Here is a 25,216-nt window from a genome sequence, read left to right as displayed (position 1 = left end):
GTTCACACGCATATTTCTCGTAAGAGCAGGTGTGACCCCTCCAGCCTTATTAGGTGGGGTCTTATAGTTGCTCGGGGCCCAATGGCCATATAGGTTGCCCGAGACTTTTAGCCTAGTTAAAAATGCTCGCCCGTGTTTCGGGGAGACTTGACTCGCCCATATTTCGGGGAGGTTCTTTGGATAAGAAACTTATCCGCACACGTCGCCTGCAGGGCCTACGGTTAGCGCCAGACTTTCCGGAGCGATCCCCAGACATCAAGGTCGTGTTGGGATCGCCACCTTCAGGGAATTTTTCCCACCATGCTGTCGTCTCAGGTTAGTAGTTGGGAGTATTGCTGAGAATATCCTTTTGTATTTGATTTTCGTAAATTTTACATCAAGGGATGCCTCGTTAAAAAACTCTCGTGTCGGAGAAAAAAAGTGCATCTTTATTTTTAGTCCTAGTTTCTTGGTTGTTTCCTCGCCATGTTCCCACTTTGCGGCCGCTCCCTTGATTAGAGTATCGTACCCAGTATTTCGTCCTTGTCACCCTGCTTGATGCGTCGGGCTGATTTCGTTGGCCTCTCACTCCTATCTTCTAGTTGTTCGCATTTCCTCTTATCCTGACGACACCGCAACTGGCTATCTTTCCCTTCTTCCTCCCCCTTTTCTTCAGTCCCAGCTCGCCGACGAATTTCCCTTTTTCCTGCCTTTAACTCTGCCCCTTCTTCCCTCTCCCTTTCCTTTTGCGCGGGCGGGCTGAATGTGGACAGCCCCCCGAAAGTCCCGAAAGTGGTTTCCTTTCGTTCCCAACTAAAAAGGTCAACGTTGTCCTCTACCAACTCGCTCAGGCGCCGCTCTTGTTCAAAGGTAAGCCTAGGCTCGATCGGTAGTACGCCTCTTCTGGATGCATCTATGTCCCAGCTCTCTCCATACCACTCGCTACTTGTATGAGTAAAGTATCCCACTCGCCCTGCCTTCTGGGCCCCCTCGCCCAAGCTTTCCCTCTTCCTCATCTTATTCGCTTTTCTGCTGTCCAGCTTTCCTCGCCTGCCCACGTCACTCTGGCCTTGTGTAGCCGGACGCTCTTGCCCGCCTTCAGTTTCCACGGGCTCATGACACCTGTGTCCTTCGCCAGCTCCTCTCCTACCATACAAGTTTATGCAATCGCTGCAACATTTCATCGCCCCCTTCTGATCCCTCGCTCTTTTTCCCTTCCTCCCGCAGAGCAGTGGATACCTTGCCGCGAGGTGGGGCGTGGATGTCATTGCATGGAGGCGACTTAAAGTATCTCGTCCTATGATGACGTCATAAACTGCTACAACCTGTAGGATCATATACCTTACCCTTAAAAACTCGGGGCCCTCGCCCTCTCCAAAAACTGTGTCCAATTCAGCATAGCCGCGTACCTGAACCTACTTTCTTGAGAAACCTACCAGGTTTCCTGTGTATGGTATCAGATCCTTGTCTGTAAGCCCCAACCGTTCGAATGCGTCCCAGGAGATGATATCTGCGGGGTTGCCTCGGTCCAAAAGCACCCTCTGCACATTGGAACCATTGATTCTTACCGTTATCGCCGACGGGTCATCTGCATGGGATGTGATGTTGCTGCCGTAAAGACCCCCTGTGATTGTGTTAACCGCTCCGGCCATCGCCTCGCCCCCGTCGTAGACATCTTCCTCTATTTCCTTACCTTTTGCCGCGTTCATCTTCTCATTTCCTGCATTCGGCGCTCGCTTCATGCTGTCCCAGTCTAAACCATGTCCTACGACCCGTGGTTGTCTCGCCTTGATCAACTGCCTAATTTGGCCCCTCAGAGATAAACAGTCACTGGTTTTATGGCCTTCTAGGATGTGATATTCACACCACTTGGTCCGACCTTTGACGTTGTGCCGGGGGTCGATTCTGTCCTCGCCATCCTCGTCTGTTTCCGCAGTCGTCGCCCCCAGGAGTGACTGTACCAATTCTTCGTGTAAGGCCCTATTTTAGTTTGTTTTGTTTTTGAGAAAGATTGAATAAAATGAGGGTTTTGTTCAAGTTGGAAATTGGCAGATTTCAACTGTCAACTTGTGTGAATTTTTAGAGGGTCTTAACGACCGCATTTGGGAACACTTCCTTCATGAGAGTTGTAGCCCTTTAAGTTTAGAAAATTCTCGAAGTGGAATCAGGTCATTCCGATATCGGTACCTCGAGATATTGTAGTTTTAGTGACGACGGTTTTGGCTGTACAGTACCAGCTGGTTAATTGGAGAATTTTCCTTTTAATTCCTGTTTTAATCTTGTTTTTATTAAAAAGTGGTTTGGTTTTCTCATAAGTCAGACCGGTTTAAGTGAGTAATTAGTTGGGTTCAGGGTTTTTACTTGTTTGGGCTTGGAAAGAAAAAAATTTCAAAACCCTAGCCCATGCATGTGTAGCCGCGGGTTCAATAGGGTTTGGGGGGAGGAGTTTTTCTCATTCACACAAAATCTGAATTAGAAACCCTTGGGCAGCACCTCCATCACGTAAAAATAGAAGAGAGAAAGGAGAGGAGAAGAGAGGAGCCGCCACCTTCCACCCTTACCGCCGGCCGCCGTCGTGAAGGGGGGCAAGAGAGAGTGAGATCACGAGAGAGAGGGAGAGGATTCGAGAAGGAGAAAGAGGGAGGGAACTTGGACAGCAAGGAAAAGCCTCTTCAAAACTTCATCCTTTTCTTCTTTCATCAAGGTTTTAGCAAGGTAAGGGCTGGTCCTAGGATTGGGTAGGTTGTTAGGGAATTGTTGCCATGATTTGTTGTGAAAGGTTTTGTTGTTGGAGGGTTTTGCATGAGGGTTTGGTTATGGGATAACTTGCTGGATTTTTATGATCATGATGCTTGCTGGATTTTGCCATGAGATACCATGTGTTATTGTTTCACTATTTGCTATTCTTGCCTTAGACCTTGATGCTTTGTGAAGATCCCATGCAATACTTGCTAAGTTTGACATGAAATTTATTTGTCCAACGTGATGATTGAGATGTGTTAGGTTCTGAAATCTTTTCATAGGGTGATTCCACATGAATATATGACGTTTTGTTGCTGGAAAATGGCTTTGAAACTTTGCACTTGCATCTTCAAAATTTTAATTTAGGGCAGAAGTGACCCTTCCAGTTTTCTGTACTGGACAGCGGACTTCATGGCCCGATATCACCTGTTTCTGGTCTTCAGATGAAAACGTGGTAAACTAGGAAGCTATAGATCTTCGAATTAGCTTTCTAGGCGTATAAAGAACAAAATTTTTGGTTTAGTAATGAGGCCTGGAGATCGGTTTTAGTGACTGATACGCCTGCTGTTTTCCCTGTACCGGACAGCGAGCTTCAGAGCCTAATATCACCAAGTTCTGGGTTTCAAAAGAAAAAGTGTTCAACTAGAAAGTGGTAGATTTTCGAAATAGCTTTCCAGGCATGTATAGTATGTCATATTCGGTTGAGAATTGAGTTCGGGTGATCGTCGTTAGTGATCGCTGTTCCTGCTGTTTTTTTTTTTAGAAAATGAATATGACAGTTGTTTCATAAAACTTGAATCTACTAGTTTTTGGGTTGGATGTTTTCTGAATTTGGAATATCTAATTTACTTGTATGGTATTGATGAATTTTGTTACTGGCTGGATTTTTCTGTAAAAAAAGGTCGCTCATCCAGCTGTAATTCCTTTTGGTGCTGTGATTATTACTGTCATTAAGTTGCATTACCCGCTGTTGAAAATGTTAAGACTCTTCGTTGACTATTAGAGCCCTAACAAAGAGAAATGAGAACTTAATCGCTTGCAAGTAAAATGTGATGTAATTGGACATAGGTCTAGTGAAGACTATGGGCCATGAGAACGATGGTACTGTTAGAGACAAACGGTTACTTGCACGCGAGGGTGTTTTGTGGGTTGTACGGTGTGTCCCCACGTGATTTGGTTGACTGCGGTCACCTTGTGATTCTGTGGACGGACGGTGTGTCCCCCCACATGAATGAGGGTTGTACGGTGTGTCCCCTCCGAGAATTGTTCATCTGCGGATGATCGTGAATATGGCCATTGGTGTTGAGGTGGTTGTGTGAATGGTGAGGTCGCTAGTCTAACTGAACTTAGGTGACTGACTGAGATATAACTTAAAGATTATGCCTATTATACCTTGTTATTTATGAGAGTACATGTATATGTGAATGTTTTTATGAGAATATGAGACCTGACCCTTGCGCTACTTGTTTATGTGTTTATTTGGGGGAGGGGGGTAGATGGTCATGAAGATAACGACGACGACTCATTCTTGGAAGCTGATACTCTGTGACGAGCCACTACCGGATGACGACTACACTTCAGATAAAGAGGAAGAAGATAAAGAGGAAGAGGCCAAGGATTTGGGTTGGGTTGAGAGACATCCATTTTCTCTTTGGGTTGAGAGTACCGAGTTCGGGAAGCATTGAGCAGTTATTTTGTTTTCATTTGGATAATTAAAGTTGATGTAATTTTACCTTGGTTTTAGACGTATGTTTCATACGTATTTTATTTAATTCAAAAGTTTTGAGATGATGTTTACTTCCGCGAAATTTGTAAAGGTTAATCTTTCAAGAGTTTCGCAATTAATGAATCTTTTATCATTAATTAAAGGTTAATTAATTAATCGGCGAAAATTCTTTGTAAAAATACACGTGATTAGTTACTGTGTGACACCCGAGAAATCGGGGCGTTACACTTCGCCCGCGTCCCCCTCTGCGTTTTTCGTCGGCGGGAGTTAGTTGCCCGCCGAGAGCGCTTGCGCTCCACGTTATCTTTTCTCGAATAGAGTGGTCTTTCATTGAATTCCTTCATTAATTGGCCAACTTCCTTAACCTTCCGCACATTACTTGCCTCTTTGTCTTGTATCCGCTTCCTCGTCAGCGACACCTTTGCTGCCCTCAGTCGTTTCCTCTCACGCGCATCATTTTCCTCTTCTATGATGTAGTCTCTCGCTCGGGCATGTACCTCCGTCATCGAGCGCGCTGGTTTCCTACTCAGCTTGCAGCTCAGCTTTCCTGACGACAATCCGCTCCAAAAAGCGCATACGTCTGTTCGAGGCTCCGCCTCTTCAATTCTTGCCGACGCGGCGCTGTACCGTTCCACGTACTGCTCCAACGTCTCTTGCTCCTCCTGCCAAATCTGAAACAGATCCTCGACCTTGCTGGCAGAGAAATGGCCCAGGAATTTCGACGCGAAGTCGCGGAACTTCTTTATGGATCCATGTGGCAGGGCCATAAACCAAGTCATTGATGCGCCTCGGAAAGTGGAGGGAAGCATTCTGCACTTTACCGCATCAGAAACCGCGCTCATCGCCATCTTCTTATTGAAACGTAGCAGATGATCTTGCGGATTGGTTCTCCCGTCATACGTTTCCAACACGAGGCTTGTCATACCGTCCGGTATGGTCACCTCTCGCACTGTTGTCGAGAAAGGTTTGACCGCCGCAACGGCCTCATCCTCCTCCTCCTCATCGTTCCACTGCTTAAGGTGATAGTACTTTAATTACTCCTGCAAACACTCATTCTGCAGTCTCAAGTCGCCACTCAGTGCACGGCGTACCTCTGCCCGGCGATGCCTACCTGACCTTGCGGTGCGTTGGGAAGAAACGCGGCTCCGTTCCGGTTCCTCGCTACACGGTTGGCCAAACTATTCCATCAAGCTCTGTCGATGAAGCAAGAATTCGACCAAAAATCTCCAAATCGCAGAAAACCTTCTTGAAAATCAAATTTCTCCAAACTAAATCGCGATCCACGTAGTCCGGGAATCAAAATCTACCGATCCCCACAGAAGACGCCAAATGTTCCATCCTGAACAATGAGATGAGGTACAGTACCTAAGATGCAAGGAACGTGATGCGATATTTCTAGAGAGAAGTGAGAGTGTAACCGCTTAGAGAGAGAAAGTAAATGAATTTCAAGCTTGTTATTGCATAGAATGAGCTAAGAGTCTCTTACAATTGGTATCCCTCCCCTATTTATAGTTGGGGGAGTTGGGCCTAGCGCCTCTAAATCATCCTAATGGGCAAGTTGGGCCTCCGGGACATGGGCCCAAGTCCCTAACGTAATTTCCGCCTTAAGCCAGCGCCCTTGGGCGAGGGACCCGGGGGTCTTGCCCAGTCCACAACTCTTTACAAGTCCACTGTTGGTGCTTTGCAATACCTTACAATCACCAGACCTGAACTTAGTTTTCCGGTAAACAAGGTGTGCCAGTTTATGTCTCATCTCCTAGACACTCATTGGGCTGTTGTCAAGAGGATTTTGAGATACCTCAAAGGCACCATTTCTTATGGTCTCCATCTTCAGCCAGCAAAAACTCCATCCCTGCAGCTCAGAGGTTTTTCAGATGCAGATTGGGCTACAGATATGGATGATAGGAGATCAGTTTCTGGTGCTTCTCTATTTTTAGGTCCTAATCTCATTTCATGGTGGTCCAAGAAACAACAAGTTGTGGCCAGAAGTAGCACAGAAGCAGAGTACAGAAGCTTGGCCCAACTTTCAGCTGAAATCCTTTGGGTTCAATCTCTTCTAAAGTACTTAGCAGTCTCTATTGGCATACCAGTCCTATACTGTGATAATCTCTCAGCTGTCTCTGTGGCTCACAATCCCATTCTTCATGCTCGCACGAAACATGTAGAACTTGATGTTTTATTTGTCAGAGAAAAGGTCCTCAGTAATCAATTCAAGGTTCAACACATTTCAGCTACCTTTCAAGTAGCAGATGCTTTCACAAAGCCACTCCCTACTTCTCAGTTTTTGGAATTCAGAAGCAAGGTCATTGTGTGTGACCACCCTAGATGAGCTTAGGGGGGGTAATAGAGTATAATAGAATATAAGTACACAATACTTGTATAACAAGTTTGTTAGCAAGGGTAGATAGGTAATAGTATACAATACTTGTACTATATATACTGTGACCAACACAGAGTTGTAGTCACCCATTATTCTCATAACTGAATTAGTTATAGTTTCTCTCTCTATCTTCTCTCTCTCTCTTTCACTTTTCTATTTTTGTTAATATGCAATCATAGTCCATAGAGATCACATCACTAGCAGTCTAGCACTTAGATTCTACGAGGAAATTAAATGGTCAAAACCAACTCTGATCTCTGAAGTTACTCACTCACATTTATGCATTGAAATATAGCCATGCCAGCCAGAAGGTTACTTTTTGTTATGATGCCACTGCTTCAATTGTTCTCAAGGCATGGATGCTTCCTCTTATTTTTTGCTTATTTATTTTCCCTATTTTTAACATGTTCTTGCGGTGAAATACTTTTAAAGTCATTTATGTATGTTTTCCTGAAACTACAAAATGCAGAAATATTTAACGTAATTTCCGCCTTAAGCCAGCGCCCTTGGGCGAGGGACCCGGGGGTCTTGCCCAGTCCACAACTCTTTACAAGTCCACTGTTGGTGCTTTGCAATACCTTACAATCACCAGACCTGAACTTAGTTTTCCGGTAAACAAGGTGTGCCAGTTTATGTCTCATCTCCTAGACACTCATTGGGCTGTTGTCAAGAGGATTTTGAGATACCTCAAAGGCACCATTTCTTATGGTCTCCATCTTCAGCCAGCAAAAACTCCATCCCTGCAGCTCAGTTCTCCTAAAAGCTTTAGATTGTGAAGATTAGTAAATAAACATGTATTGGATCCCTCTCCTTATTATTTGTGTGTTACTAATACCTTTCATTTTACATCATTCTTAAATCTGACATTTTGGAATGAGAGTACTTCCTTTCCTTGATGACATCTTGTGCTATGATCCCATTGTGATCACGTATGTAACTAACATTACCATTCATCCAGTTTTCCATGTTTCGCTGTTTCCTAATTAACAGCTGAGCCTTAACAACCAGTATAAATTTCTTTTCCATGAGTCGGAATATATCATTTTCTCATCAATCCTAATTAACAGCATTTGCTAAAGTCTTTCATGCATTTAAAGTTCTTTTGGCCTGAGATTTTCTTTCCATTTAACAATCACATCAAAAGGAATGCTTCATTAAAAAATCCAAGATCCTTTAATTTGTACAGAAAGAAGTAGAACAAATCATGTTAACTAATCACATTAGCTCATCTTATTAAAAAAGTCTCTTTTTCATCATCTTCAATAAAAATAGACCCAACTGAAAGTGGATTGTGTATAGGGTGGAAATAGGCAAGGTCAGGCTTTGAACGGCCCAAGCCTGGACTACATCATAATTTTTCACCTAAGCCTGGCATGTGGCCTATCATAGGCCAAAATTTACGGCCTGGCCTTGCCTTTTTTACGGCCTGACCTGGCCTATTTCACAAGAAAAAAAAATGACGCTCGTATATAAACAGTCCACCATGAATCTTGACAAGGTTATCAATCTGCAAGTTTTTTTTTAGATAATCTATCAATCTGCAAGTAATAGCGCTAGACTTACATTTTGTAACTTTTTCATACTCTGGTTCAAAATAACATGATTATGTTATTGTAACTACTCTACATAAGAAGTTTGACAAAAACAAAACATAAAAAGAGTTGAAATAAAAGTTCGGGTAAAAAATGGGGCATTTGTAATTCATAAATGACAAAAACCTTCTCTCTTAACAATTTTATTAATAACAGAGCATTTAGATGAACAGAACAATTTTATTAATACACATGTATATGCATAAGATAACTCCCATAAAATAATCAAACACTCATCCTCAAATAATAGTTCCGAAGATGAAAAGAATGTTAAAATCAAGCCACTACTAGCCTAAACTTTTACTTTCTTTTTTGTTTGGAAGTGTTAAGTTTTTTTTGAACCTCGGAAGTGTTAAGTTGTAAAAGTTGAAACTTCAATTTAAAAAAATTAATATGCAGATTATTTAAAATATTATCGTGTCTCCATTATTAAAAATACTACCGTGTACATTGAATAAAATACGATGAAGATCTTTAGTTTTGCGCCACCCACGGTAGAAAACGACGATGACGAAATATCTACTCCCTCCCACGAGAAGATATTGGTGTAGTCATGCTACTATCTCATCTTCCTCTCAATATATCATAAAATTAATTCTTGATTTATATCATCCCTTGTCCTACATCCGAAAATATTCTTACAGTGTGGTTTCTTGATCATCGTCTTGGGTGCATGTGCTAACAAAGAAGCTAGCAGGTTTCATACAAGTTGTTGATTCTTCCACAAAAGCCTAGTGGAGTCAAATAAAAACTATATTTACACCGTCATTATGTCATATCTTGTGGGGAACCCAAACAACATTATTGGTGGTCGTAAGTTATGTCATTGTTATCTTCGGCACAGTCTTCTCCTTAGCTAGCCTCTTCATCTGGCTCAGCACCTCATCCGATAATATCTTTGGAACCCTGTACAAAACCCTTTCCCCACCCTCCACAATGTCCACGCCCTTCTTCAAAATCTTCGCCAGGCCTCCCACTATTTGTACATCGAATAAAACACGATGCAGAACTTCAAGTTTACGCTACCCACGATAGAAAACGACGAAGACGTGATCTATATTCCCTCATTTTCACATGAGGCAGAATTGGTGTTAGTCATGCTACTATCTCACCTTTCTTTCGATATATGATAAAGCTAACCTCTCTTCATTCTCGCATCCCTCTCTACATCAATGACCCCCTTTCTGCACCCATTCTCAAGCTCTTCTCGCCTGATCGACTGCCACCGCCGCCGGTTCCTCCTTCCTCTCTTCCCAACCCTAACATCATCACAAAAGGTAACATTCCCAACCCTTCCTGCTCCTACTGCTTCTTGTTCACTCTGCTTCTTGTTCATCCTTCGCTCTTTTATGGTCTCTGTTTCCTTGTGAGGTTTATCCCTAAAATTTGAGGAACAGTGGAAGTATTTCAAGTCTCTGTTTCTCTCTTTTTTCCTCAAAACTCATGTGACTAAATAAAATTTCAACATCTAATAGTTATAGAATCCTACCTTATTGAACAATAACCGAGTGTAATTGATAGCAGGTTCTTTTTGCTTTAGATTTTACTCAAAGGCACAATGTAAATAGAATAATTGAATTTGTCGGTTCCTTTGTTATGTCACTTTTCCCCGAATTGTGGAGAAGTGAGAATTTAATTTTAAATCAATTAGTCTGAAATTTGTTACACCTTATTTTTTCCTGAATAATGCATGTCTGGAAAGGGAGAGCATATATTATTTTTTGGTCTTTTATGTTCTATTATCTTTAGATCTAATCTATAGTAAACCTGCTTCATGAGACTTGTATTGTGGTTTGATTGAATTGAATTTATGCTAGGAATGGGTGAAGTGAATTGAATTTAGTTCTTACTATTATTTTGATGAAGCTCATTGACATATGGCTTACGTATTATTATTTTGGATCTTGGAAAGACCTTTTGTGAAGTGATATGATCACTTTGATTGGATTATGGTATTTGGCTTTTGAATTCATGTTTGTTAGTTTCTAGCTTCTCTTTTTTAATTGATGTTTTCCTGTATCCTAGTTTTGGATGTTAGCCCTGTCGCGGTGTCTGTGTTCGACACCGTGTTCGTGTCCGTGCATCATAGTTATGAGGTTTCCATAGATAAACTAGAATTGGTTTAAACATCTTTTTCAATAACAGGTCTAGATCTATCATGGCCAAGTCAAAGAATTCTTACATGCACTTGAACAAACTTTTAAGTTGGAATCTTGATGAGAAAATTGCAGACATGGTCAAAAAGACATGTTTTGCACCATTCTTAGACGTGAAAGGCAGATTAAGGATGACTTTCATTTCAAACAAAGCAACTTCATCATTATAGCATTGGCTAGAAAATTTGATGCAAAGCGTTGGTGTTTTAAGTTTGGAAAGAATGCTGATGAATTTTTAGTGGACTTTGGACTTGAGGATGTTTTGTACATCACTGGACTTCCCATTGATGGGAAGTAGGTATCTATCTATCTATCTTATTTACTATCTATTTTCCTTAGAAATTAATTGTTGATTTATTGATATCATTTGGTATGCAGGTCTCAGGTTGCGAGATGTCAGATTCAATAGGTACAATTAGAGAACATCTAAAAATATATGAAGATATGGAAAAAGAAATGCTACTCGTCAAAAAGGGCAAGATGACACATAATATCACTACTGATTCTTTGCAAAATAAATTTCAAGCGGTCCCAAGAGATGCACAAGATTTAGAGCCTTATTTCAAGGCCTATATTCTATTTCTGCTCGGAACCGTAATTATTCCCAATGGTTCATCTGCCATTGCGCCCATGTTATAAACTTTATATCCTTACACGGTTGTTTCTGAACATAGTCAGGGGTGCTCATGCTAAAAAAGAAGCCAGCAGGTTTCCCTACAAGCTTTTGCGTCTTCCACAAGTGCTTATTAAAGTCAAAGAAAAACTTTATTTGCAGCGTCATAGCGTCATATCCAACATAGTCTTCTCCTTGGTTAGCGCCTTCATCTAGGTCAGCACATCATCCGACAATATCTCAGGAACTCTATACAAAACCCTTCCACACCCTCTACAATGTCCACGCCCTACTTCAAGGTCTTCACCTGGTCTTCCACGTGTCTTTACATCAAATAAAACATGATGAAGATCTTCATCTTTGCGCCGCCCACTACAGAAAACGACAACCACACGATCTTAATTCCCTCCTGTACACACGAGAAGGAATATGTGCTAGACATGCTACTATCTCATTTTCTTTGAATATATCATAAAGCTAATTCTAAATTTATACCATCCCTCGTCCCACATCAGAAAATATCCTTACGAGGTATCGCCTTGGATGCTCATGCTGTCAAAGAAGCCCGCAAATTTCCCTACAAACTCTTGCTTCTTCCACAATTTCCTAGTTGAGTTAAAAAAAGAATTTTTTTGCACCGTCATGGCATCGTAACTCGTAGGAAACCCAACAACATTGTCGGTTGTCGTACATTTTCACACGAGGCGGAATTGGTGCTAGTCATGCTACTATCTCACATTTCTTTCGATATATAATACAGTTAATTCTAAACTTTATATCCTTCCTCGTCCCACAGCCAAAACAATCCTTACGAGGCGGTTTTTGTTCATCTAGGTCAACAAATCATCCGACAATATCTCAGAAATTTTGTACAAAACCCATTACAAACCTTCCACAATGTCCTTCAAGCTCTTCATTGAATAAAACATGATGAAGATCCTCACCTTTGCGTCGCCCACTGCAGAAAACGACAACAACACGATATTTATTCCCTCCCTACACACGAGAAGGAATAGGTGCTAGTCCTGCTACTATCTCATCTTTCTTTTAAAATATCACAAAGCTAATTCTAGATTTATATCATTCCCTACAAGCTTTTGCTTCTTCCACAACTGCTTAGTTGAGTTAAAGAAAGACTTTATTTGCACCGTCATGACATTATAACTCGTAGGAAACCCAACAACATTGTCGGTGGTCGTTATCTTTGGCACAATCATTTCTTTGGTCAGTGTCATTATCTAGCTCAACACCTCATCCAACCATATCCCTAGAACCCTATACAGATCCCCTACCACAAAGAATTGAATGAAATCAAGAAAAAATCATCATGACTTGCCTGCGAATTGCTTGAATATTGTTCCCATATACTTTCCCTGATGCTTTGCAAGTGTCAACTCTATTTTAGTTGGATATCGTGTGCTATCACTAGCATACACTCCTCCGCCATATGGAAAATCCCCTCTAATGGAGTCCATCTTGAACATTTCAGGTCCAAATGCATATCCAATAGGAACAAATAACATCCCATGGTGTGTCAGTTGAGTGATTGTTGTCCATCTGCATTAGAAAAGTACAACACTAAGTATTCCATAATACTTTTCCAGCATTATTATCTAAGAGACTTTTCTAATTTCCATCAAGAAAATACATAAGATATTTTTACTGAATATTAGAAAAGAATATGTAATGATCATCATATTTATTTATTAGGAGACGCTTCTCCTCACCACACTTATGTTTAAGCCTTCATTGATTTGTGTAGGTTGTGTTATGGCTTTTCATCAATCATTGTCAAAAAAATTTACGCTTCAGAAGTTTATGTTTGAAGAAGTGGGCGCATGGGATTTTGGCAAATATGGCTTGCCTTTTTGTACAGTCTATCTAATGAGTTTCAACTCAAAATATCTTAATGACAGAACAACAGAGCTAAGAAAGTTGCTAGTCAGGGTTTCCATCAAGCTGTTGATCATAATTGCTGTCACGTACTCCACTTACCACTCCAAATTGGAAGAGAATGATGATTATGTCTCCGAGACCAAGGATGCATCAAAGGAGTCGTTGATCAAGGTCATTAGGCTTGCTGCAAAAGCGAGAGGGGTACTGTAACACCCCGACTTTCAGGGGTCACAATTAGTAACCTGTTAAAGTAAATATGCAATGATTTCCAAAAATGAATTATAAATGCGGGTATTTTTTTTCTTTTCAAAGCAGTTCTAAAACATGTAATGCATACTCTCAACTGTAAATGAATTTACATCTAGCCTTGACCAAGGAACAACAAACAAGACATAACCATTAAACTTAGATTCAACAAGGAATCCATTATGCAATGACTCCATAGATCCAATATACTCCCTATGATTTCCACACTTGATAACCACATGAAATCAATGCACCAGAATTACCCAAATTCTCAAATACAAAATCATAAAATCATCTTGCGAAGGTCAACTCACAGAATAATGTATAATGCAAACAATGGGTAATGTATGAGGGGTATATATATGTTTGCATGGTATATCTTAAAGGGATACACAGCAGGTTCTCATATCACAAGTAACAAGTAATCATCATCACAATATCAAGTTGAGTTAGATGCATGGTGTGCCAGTGCAATGTATGCTGACACAAATCCGGATAACGTCACCCTACCCGGTGACGGACAATCCCTAACAAAATCACTAATTGAGCTACTCACTAACTCAAAGTCTAAGCTATGACTTCAGACAATTGACTCGAATTGAACTCATGTTAAACCCAAACCTCGTAATGGCTATAAACCATTAGGATCAATCTCAGAACTTAAGACAAGTCGTCATAATGACAACAAAACAATGACAGTACTCAATGCTTCACAAAGCTTTTGACTTGGTAAATCAACTTTAAAACCAAATATACATATCTTTGTCAAAATAGAATGTGAAAATAAAAAACACTTACTCCTCTCGTTTTCCTTACAGTTCTCAGTCCTTATTAGGATACTCATTGATGTTTTTCACAATAACACACACACAAAGCTTTTTACTAAAGCAATTAACACAGCATCTCGCAATAGCATTTTCCTATCATCACCCTCAAGTAACCTCTTTATCCTCAAGCCTTACTTATCAAATCACTTACAACAATTTAATGCCTCACGTCCCTCTCACAATCGAATCCTTAAGTCAACCATTATATCATTATTCATTCTTATACACTTATCCTCAATCACAAGCGAAACTTAATATCGAGTCTCGTGTACCTTCAATCAAGTGGTACAACTACCCAAACATAATACCACAAATCTTACGTCTCATAGATCACATTCACTAACTCTTATCACGGAATCCATAAACCATAGTAAAAACTCCAAAACAAACACATCTAATAATCATGTACATATCCATATACTTTATAAATAGCTTAACTCATTGACCAATGATTCAACCTCATAAGTAACAAATCTATATCACATTGCTCCTCTAAACATGTGGTAGCTTATCGGATCCTAAGTAAATCAATCGACTCTAATCTCCTTTAAAACGGTCAAATCATTTCTCTAGAACTTAAACTCGCCATATACACGTTGACACAAGTCCTTCTTGAAACTCTATTTCAGTTCCAAAACAACCCCAGTTTACGAATGAGTGCTTAATCTCTAAGGAATAGGCTCTAAACCCCGATTAATCACTTAATTGTTTCAAAGTCCTCGAACTTCTAAAGATCCAAAACTCAACCTTCTAAAATCGAGTATTATACTAAAAGCCATAAACTCCTCAACTCAAGAGTTAAAAATCATAACACTTATTCCATAATGCTCCAAAAACTTGCTAGAGTTTCAAAACCTTTCGCAATCGCTTTTAACGAATACATGTGCACAAAGCTTAAACGTTCTCCATTTTTGCAAACGAACAAACAATGCATGTAAGTAAGGTTCAAAAGAGATTTTCCTACTCCAAATAATTAAAATATCATCTTTTCCCAAAAACAACCTTTTCACTCAAAATGACCAATTTTGTCAAACGGTCATAAACTGTACAACAACTTTGGCGAATTTTTAAATACGTTTAATACACTCAGAAAAATCTAATATTTTACTATGGATTTTTTTTTACATGTTTTGTAAATTCCGGTAGATTTTCAAGTCGAAATTCGAAGTACAAAATTCAGGAAAAATAAACCACTAATAGCAGTTCGTGAAAACGAGACAACTTAACCCATGCTCACTAAAAAGCGTATAACTCGAGCTACAGAAATCGGAATGACATGAAACCAGCGGGAAAACTGTACTTGGCATTACCCAATCAAAACTTCTCTGCTCTTCTCTACTCGCGGTTTTCGTCCCATCTAGTGATCATCAAAGCTGGGCAAAAAAAGCACATAACCCAGAGTATAGAGATTAGGAAGTGAATAAGAGAAAAATTAGGGTTTTGAAAGGGGAAAACCATAAATTGGAAGAAAAGATAGTCCCTTACCAAAAATTGGTCATCAATTCGAAAAGAATAGGGGAAGAGCTTCCTAATTCTGAGTTCAATGAGTTTTCCGGCGAAGGTTGGTCGGAGAAGATGGCAGTGCCGAAGAAAAAGAATAAAGAATATTCTTTTGTAGGCAATCACAAGTAACTAAGAAAGGTGACCTGTTAGTGCAGGTCATCTCTTCATTAAAGAAAGAAATAACTAGTGAAAGTGAGATAACTTACAAAGGTAAACTCCTAAAATTAAAATTAAATAGTAAAGACAAAAATAATTATAATTTTATTCTTATTTTTATATAAAAATCTATAAAATAAAAATAGAAATTGATTATTTCTTGATTAATTTCCATGAATCGCGATTAAATTCGAGTCAGGAAAATAGTATAAAAATAGTAAAATGTAAGCACACAGTTAAATAAAAAATAAGGAAAATACTCCTTATGGTATTTCCCGTCATCGTGGCGCGAATAATATTCAATCACAAATGATTAATAAAATAATACTCTTTACTATAATTTAATGGAAATTAAATAAATAACCAATCTATTTAATTTCGGGTCTTACAGTGTCGATCACAACTTCTTCTTCTGTAGAGACCGCCCCAAAGGCCGCCGAGACCGCCCAAAGACGTAGAGACCACTTCCTTTGCAGCTAAGAATGTTGCAAAGGCATTCGCCTCAACCTCCCCCATGACTTAACACAACAATGTCAATTGTTATTTTCTGCATCCAAAGCAAGAATGATACTATTAATATGAAAGCTTTTTGTTGCCATATTTTAACTATGTCCCATATATGCGCATCAATTGCTTTTGATTTTGTACTGATTTGCATTACATTTTGTTGAGATCGAAAACAAATTCTATTTCTCAAATGTTGTCATATCTGGTATGAAACCCAGAAAAATTGCTGGTGGTCGTAAACTATGCCGCTATTACCTCTGGCACAATCTTTTCTTTGGCCATGGTCTTTATCTAGCTCAGCACCTCATCCAACAATATCTCCAGAACCCTATAAAAATCTCCATCCACACCTTCAGAATGTCCAAGCTCTTCTTCAAGCTCTTCGTCATGTGTCCGTACATCGAAAAAAAAAACACAATGAAGATCTTCAGCTTTGCGCTGCCCAGCGTAGAAAACGACGATGACGCTATATCCATTCCCTTGCACATGTGAATGAATTAGGGCTAGTCATGCTACTATCTCAAATTTCTTATGAAATATCATAAAGCTAATTTTAAACTTTAAATCCTTCCTTATGACAAATCCGAAAAGATCTTTTCGCGGTGGTTACTAATCATTATCTTGGGTGCCCTTGCTGACAAAGAAGCCAACAAGTTTCCCTACAAGCTTTTGCTCCTTCCACAATTGTTTAGTGGAGTCAAAGAAAGAATTTATTTGTCTGGCGTCATATCTTTTGGGAACCCAAACAACACTCTAAGTGGTCGAAAGCTCGGATGTTGTAATCTTCAGAAAAGTCTTTTCTTTGACCAACGCCTTCATTTGGCTCAACATCTCATCCAACAATATTTCTAGAATCATGTACAAAACACGTTCCATACTCTCCCCAATGTCCACACCCTTCTTCAAACTCTTTTATAGGCATTCTACGTGTTTGTACATTGAATAAAACACTATGAAGATATTCAGATTTGCTCCGCCCACATCAGAAAATGACGATGACTCGATCTGTAACATCCATAAATCTTGAGGTTCACTTTAGTGACATTTTCCAAAAAGGTGGGTGAATTTTTGTCGAATATTAAAACATTTTCAAAACAAAGCTTAACAATAAAGAAGTAGTAACATGAGTAAATAGACTGAGTAATTCATCTTATTAATAAAAAGCTTTGGAAGCGTACAATGATTCTTTCAAATTAAAACATAATGATTAAACTAGTGTTCGACCGCCCCCGAGCCAACACAACAAGAAGGTCTCTAGGTTAGGTTCGAACCTATAAGCAAACTCGGCTCACCCCCAAGTACATACTCAATTATCACATTCAATACCCGACTCATAGGCTGCGTGCCCTCCAAGGCCTCCTCCAATGCTCGCATCACATCGTCTCGCATCCTCTGCTCCCGCCAATCCCATAGTTGAACCATCAATCGCACGGTTGATGTCTCGAGCCTTGTCATCGTCCACATCAAGCAAGTATAGGGCCGCATCTCGACTGATCACACGCATGTTTGTTGTCTAGGCGTTAAGCGCCCCAAACAACAAACAACAAACAAGCAAGGGTCAACTTCTAACACACACATATCATAGGTAGGGTATACTACCCCATCAATTACAAGTTCTTCCCTAAGCTAATATTCACAAGTAGGGGAACTATATTAAGTTCTAAGTTTCACAAGTATGGGGAACTATCTCATAGCTCTAAGTTATTGTTAGTCAATGCTCTTGCACATGCATGTTGATGCTTCGGATATCCATAAGCTGATCCCTCATGGAAAGGCAGGACGAACATGACTCCACGATCGGGGTTGGACCTCTCCGACGCACCGCTGCCCAACAGCTTGATGATTGGGGTTGGACCTCTCCAACGCACAGTCGTATCATGTTCATCCTTTGTTCAGGTCCATCCCATGAACAACACCACCGACTAGCCCAATCCAGATCACCAGCCGTGGCCAACCAAGCCCAATCCAGGTCACTTGGCCCACAAATTCATGTCATGCGAGTCAGTCATCGTCACTAGGCCCTAAGCCTTTCACGTTCATCTCATATGAACAAAATCTCATAACATAATAACTTGCATGCATATCAATAAATGTAGCTAACATCCTAGTCCATAGGCATGCTCATAATCATAGTAGCTAACATTTATTGCAACAATTATCACATAGCATTTCAAGCACACATAACATCGATAACCCTAGTGTCATGTTATCTAACAATTACAATCACAATATCTCTAGGCAGAGGCCAAAGTGCCTTTACTAGCATATTCATCTAGCATAAGGTCCTTAACATTTCACAATGATACAATCACAATCAATAATACTAGGTCGTAGCCGAAGTGCCCTTACCTCGAAGGTACGCTTTCCTAAAAGTCTCGGGTTGCTCCTTGAAGCTAGGTCTACACTTAAAAAGGTCCTACCAATGAACGGACAGAGTAACGTTACGAATTAGTCAATCGTTAGCGATAGGATATCCCTTCCCCATATTTTCGAAAATATCTTCTTAAAAACCTTGAAAAACCAAAACTTTCTCTTTCATAAGATCAAAAAATCCTATCTAAAATCTTTTGTTTGAAGATCATAAGAACACTATAAGAACATCATGATTTTTTTTAAGAAAAACCCCCACTTTCACTAACATCTCTAAGCAACTTGATTAAAATCATTCTCTTCTAGATTTGGCAGATCAGCCGAAGCTGCAACCACATAGCATATTGAGAATGACCTTGTTCAAGGTATAGAAACTAAACTACCTAAGAACAAGAAAATGAAAAGAAGGACAAGAGACGGAGAGAGAACTCACGGCTACAATAGGGAGGAGCTTGGTGAGTTGGTGTGAAGAAATGAGAGGGGGAGAGGGTCTATTTATACTACTGAGGAGGGGACAAGGCATTCAAGAGAGGAATGAATGAAAATTTCCCTCCAAAAGTCCTTTGAATTTTCGGCCAAAGCTTGTTAACAAGGGTTAGTTTTGCAAATTATTTTCTAGCCCAAAACTCTCTTTACATCATGTTTTAATCCTCCATTTAATTGGAATTAAAACCACAACTTTTAAGCATTCAAAGACAAGTCCTTGCTAACTTTAAATGAAGGAATCTTTACTTTGAAAATGGTCCTTTTAAAATCAAGACATTCAAAGACAAGTCCCTCCATGAAAGCCTCCATTCCTTGATTTGCTCCTTCTCCTTTAACACCATAAATCACCTTAAAACCATGAAAATATCTCCCTTCACTCCCACACTCTTCTTGGCCGCCCATTCCCTTCTTCTCTTCAGATTTTCTCTCAAAAATCTCATTTAACACAAGACCAAGTCAAGGACATGTGATTAAGTGCATTAACCACCATGTTTTCCCTCTTAATGCACCATAAAACCTCAAATTTGAATTTCAAAACCTCTTCATCTTTTACATCTCCAAAAATTCGACCAAGGCTTCATTAAGGCTCCAAAAATATTTTTAAAATTATTTATTTAATAAACCATAGGTTTTAAAATAATTAAATACATTTATTTAAATATAAAACCCTCAAAAATAGAAGAGAGGAATATTCCCTCATGGAATATTTTTAGAGTCATGCTCAGCACCTCCCCATAAGGTGTGGCCCACGAAATTGCCCTCGCCGACTCATTTCGCCAACTTATCGCCTTTGTCGGGCCGATTTTGACCTAAAAGTCGTTGTCGCAGAACCCTAGCAATATTACAGTCAAAACGCTTGTAATGTCGCGTACATCGACGTCCAGACATTACTAAGACCTAATATTTCCTCTAATAATAAATCACCTTTTATGAAGGCATTATATCACATATATAACACAAATAATTCCAAGAATAATATTTAATATTATTAATTAAATAGTAGGCTTTGAGCGGGGTCTTACACGATCTCTATCCCCTCCCTTTCACACGAGAAGGTGTTGGTTCTAGTCATACTACTAACTCACCTTTCTTTCAATATATCATAGAGCTAATGTTAAAATTTATACCTTTCCCCGTCCCACCTTCGAAAAGATCTTTACGCTGTGGTTTTAAATCATCGTCTTGGGTGTCGTCGAAGAAATAATTTATTTGCAGGTTTCTCCACAAGCTTTTACTCCTTCCACTTCTGCCTGGTGTAGTCAAAGAAAGAATTTATTTGCATCGTCATGGCGTCATATCTCATGGGGAACCCAAACAACACTATTAGTAGTTGTAAGCTCTGTCGTTGTTATCTCCGACACAGTCTTCTTCATTTTGTCCTACGGATCACTGTTTGAGCATGGGAAAAGCTAGTATTGCAATCTCCAAAACAAACCAATTGCTCCCTAGACTTCTGGAACCATAACAACTTCTCTTGATGCAGAATTTGTCCATACTCGTTCTAAAGGTCATTCTCCAACTTGATTAGGCTACTTTAGAGCTCTCTAGACACCCCGAAGGAGATTCTCACAAACATGTTTCCTATGGAAAATGCTACAAATAACCATTTTATTAAACTTCAAAATCTCTCATCTAGCGTGATCCAATCTCGCAAGTAAAACATCATTCTACTTATCCCTACCCTTCTTTACCACAACATCAAACTCCGGATGTGACGCACAAGATGCAAGGAAACATAAATGTCTATTCCTTTTGCTCATCACAATAGAAGAAGAGGGCAATGATCAAAATGCACTCTAGGAAAGTTCTCCACAACTGCGTCTAGAAAAGTATGATGCCAACAAACATCACCCAAACCTCTATCAAGACGCTTAGAGATAAAGCATCTCGTTGCAGGTTTCCGGAACCATGTAAATTTGATATCAAAGGCTCCTAGATCCACCATGTTACAAGTCTCCATCATAGAAAGAAAATGTCAGGCTTGCTGCATACAAAAGCTCCCTCCTTTCACTTCAGAAACAACAAATTTCATTGAAGTCTCTTAGCAACAACCAAGGAAAAAGTACTAAACCATAGATGAACAAGATGATCCCAAAGCACATCCCTTCATGTTGGACATAGATTTTAATATATAGCACTACAAACCCAAGTAGTTTCAATGCTTACAATCTGAATTATAACGGTTAAGTTCAAACACATCATAACGTTTTTAAAATCTTATTTTGATCATAACAATTTTTATAGAAATATTCCTATTGAAAATTAAACTGATTATAACACTTGAATTTCAAGAGAAACTCAATTCATGTTATATGCTTCAACGTTCAATAATCACAAAAAGAGAAACTTCAGAAATCACAAGACTGTTTGGCAAGCAAACTCATTCAAGTCAAGACTCAAATCTCTGACCGTCCAATGTCACGTCATCAATCAGAATTATTGAAGACAAATTTTGAGCACCAAAGTTAAAGTCAGATTGCAACCAATTGCCCTACATTCAAATAAGAAGGCAACCAATTGCCCTACATTCAAATCAGACGGAAACCAATTGACTTACATTCAAATCTGATCACGTGAAGACTAGTTTACTTTAGCTAAAGGCACGCTGACCAACTAGGGAAAAGGACGAGCTCTCAACATCATATTTCCCAATTGTCCCATGTCTGAAAAGTAGCCCAAGTCTATTGCCACCTACTAGCTGACAAACATCACATTTCCGGCTAAAGGATAGACTTGCCTCATAGCTTGCATTTAATGAAGCTACCAACCGAAGCCATTTGAATCAACAATTTGATCTTATTACACAACGGCTAGAGCAACGGTTGGATTATGTCTCACAACGGCTACAACACTAGCAAGCGAGTATATAAGGCACACTTGAAGATTGAAGACTAAGAGAATTAACTTCTGAAAGACAAAAACTCAAGTATACATTCCAATCTTCTTCAAAGCATTCAAAGCTCAAGCATAAATTTCCTAAGAGTTAAACCAAAGCTTTTATTTCTGCAAGTGAAAGAGAGAACCTTGTACCTTAAAAGAGCCAAATCTTTTTATTCATTTCTCTCTTAGATTCAGAACTCCTAAGTGAATCCAAGTCAAATCTGAACCCAAACACTTAGAATTCCAGTGCCATAAATTCTCTACCATTACTCTTGAACGAAGAGAAACCCTGTAGAGTGATATAATCTTTTTAAAGATTGTGGGAGAAGTCCTGAACAATACTTGTAGGAGGAGTCATGTAGAATACTTGGAGAAGTCTGTGATAATACTAGTAGGTGAAGTCCTTGAGAATACTTCTATTGGAGAAGTCCTTGATACTTGCTAGTTAAAATATTGGTGGTGGCCAAGTACTGAACGTAGCCCAATCATTTAGGGTGAACCAGTATAAATCTCTGTGTGCTGATCGTTCTGCCTTACTTGCTTACATTTCTGTTGCACTAAACGGTTTATGAAAAGTTACACTAAACGTTTTCTTAAGAACTAATATTCTTTTCACAAACCAAAGTTTTAAAAAGCAATTTTCTAGAACACAATTCAAACCCCCCTTTCTTGTGTTGTTTATTTGCATCTCAATAACAACCTAATTGTGCTCATCCATGATAGAGATAACAAACTGACGATCACGGGCACCCAAAACCTAACTGCCACCTAAAAGACCAGAAGCCTCTACGATTTCATAACTTTCAAAGCCTAGTCACAACCCTCCTTCCCTAGACATTAACTTCCCCACGTACATTCAAACACAAAATTTTGGTGTTTGTAAAATCCATAAAACAGAATTTTGAGTAAGGGCAAGGCCATATGGATAAAAATTACGTCGGGTCTTCTCCCCTCCCCTAGGGGACACTCGTTCTACTTTCATGACCACCACCCTTCTCAGCGAAGTGTGAATCCTTATCCTCCAAAATGTAATGTTTACCTTCAAGATGCTTCACATTCCACGCAATTCTCCTTGTATCATCGTTGGTTTGCTGAATAATGGTCTCGGGCTTATTTTCCTTCCCAATTTGTTGTGCTGCGTTGACTATATCAAGTTTATTGGTGGAAAAAGTTGACCCATTTTCTTATCCTTTCCTCCTACTCATGGATGAATAGAGCCCCATTCCTGGGCCTTTTCTTGCGATCCATGCCATGCAGTGGCCCATCCTAAAACTTGAAGGTTGGCCCATCTTTTTATCACTATTCTCAAAGACTTTTGGAACCACAACTTGAGGTAGCTTCATCGAGACAATTATGCCTTTCGTTAGCACATCAGCAAATTTGTTTTTCCTATCCCCAAGCTTATTTAAATTTGGTGACTACTTTATCTTCTGCGAGATTCTAGGGAGGTTTTTTTAACTTTGTACAATCAATAAGTCCCCATACATATCAAGAGTTTCCAAATCAAACTCCTTAATTTTCGTGGATTCCCCTTCTCCCTTAATGTTCTTAGTAGCGGTTACAGGAGTCACAACACCAATTACGGAATTGTGCTAACCCATGTAAACATCATTTGTGAGGACTTGTTCATGGTGCGGCAGCGACGCTGTAGTGCTTGTTACAACCGGAGTGAGGCTTCACACCATCATAGCCACCTCTGCTACCTCCTTTTTCCCACACTGTCCTGTTTTGTGGCCATAACAGCCACACTTTGTGCATATAATATTCAGACCTTCATACTTAACATTGTGCAAGAATCCTTCAATATCCACCTTCCCCACCACAAGCTTGGTGAGATCTAGTTCTACACAGACCCTTGCAAACTATCCCCTTATTGTGCGTAACGAATTCATATCAACTCGAATAAGCGTCCTTATCATGGAGGCTAGCCCCATGAGGAAGCTTACATCATAGAACACCATATTTAAACATGGAAAGGGAACATAGGCTAGGGTTTTATTCACCTGAGTTCGGGGGGAGGGGGAGGGCATAAAGTCAGCAGACCAAGTTGACACAGCCAGATAATGATCAAAAATCATTCGTGGTTCTCCTTCCATCACTCTAGTTCAATCCACTTCATTGTCAAACTTCACCATATAAAACTTGTTGTCCACATCGCTCGTACTGATGACCATGGTTAATGAGGTATTTTTATCTTTTTTTTTTTTGAGTTTCATTTAGAGTTTTTACGCGTAGTTGTGTCTTTTTGCACTTTCAACATGGTTTTTGCAATTTAGTCCGTTTTAGTGTTTTTATTTCACTTTTAGTTTTTAGTTTTGTTTGTTTAGGTTTTAGTCCCCAGTTTAGTGTTTTAGAGGAAATGAGGGAAAATATGGAAAAGTTCTCATGCGTTGGATTATGATTTGAACTCTTACTTTATATTGCATAATTGGATGTTTACAAGTTACAAATGTGTTTTGATGAGTTCATTAAGTGTGCTGCCTGTCATTAATGCTCATGATGGAGTGTCTTGGAATCTTTTGAAGGAAGAAATACAAGAGTTGATGAAGGTTAAGGTTGAAAGAAAGGTTTCATAACTTGCAATGAAGGGGATGAAAGCCAATGAAGACCATTTATTGCACTGAAGGCTAGAACTTGAGCGAAAGAAGTTGAAGAGGAGCTGAATCTGGAGCTCCCCACGCACTAGCGTGCATTGAGCAATGCTCATGCTTGGCTATGGTTAGTGGCGAGTGGCTTGCCGAAGAAGCACCCACGCTCATGCATGGCAAGGAACAGTGGGCAGTGGAGATGGCATCTAAAGGGTCTTGGCCACGCATGTGCATGCACCGAGCCATGCTCATGTGTGGCTTGTCAGTCATTTTTACAATAAATACTAAACTTAGTTTCTTTCGTTTTTATCTTGATTTTTTTGAACAAAGTCTTAGAGTATTATTCTTAGAGCTTTTTTGGAGCCTTGTTTCAGGTTAGGTTATGTCTTATTTAACCATGCTTGGCTAATTTCCTTTTAGCACTTGGGATGTTAGTCCTTTTCTAAGTTACGGGTTTTGAGTTTCTAAGTTATGTATGAACATGGTTTTCTGTCTATGAATCTATTCTCTCTTTAATCAATCATGAGTGCACACAAGTTTATTGCTTATTCTCTTCACAAACGACAATT

General features: G+C 39.6%; 1 pseudogene; it reads right to left on the bottom strand.

Annotated features, from left to right (window-relative positions):
• Positions 1-12,426: 12,426 nt before the first annotated feature.
• LOC130736533 (probable NAD(P)H dehydrogenase (quinone) FQR1-like 2) lies at positions 12,427-17,778 on the bottom strand (annotated as a pseudogene).
• Between the last annotated feature and the right edge of the window lie 7,438 nt (positions 17,779-25,216).

This window comes from Lotus japonicus, chromosome 2 (assembly GCF_012489685.1).
Source record: "Lotus japonicus ecotype B-129 chromosome 2, LjGifu_v1.2".
Classification (NCBI taxonomy): Eukaryota; Viridiplantae; Streptophyta; class Magnoliopsida; order Fabales; family Fabaceae; genus Lotus; species Lotus japonicus.
The sequence above is the reverse complement of the archived record's forward strand: the minus strand, read 5'-3'. Positions and strand labels throughout refer to the sequence as shown.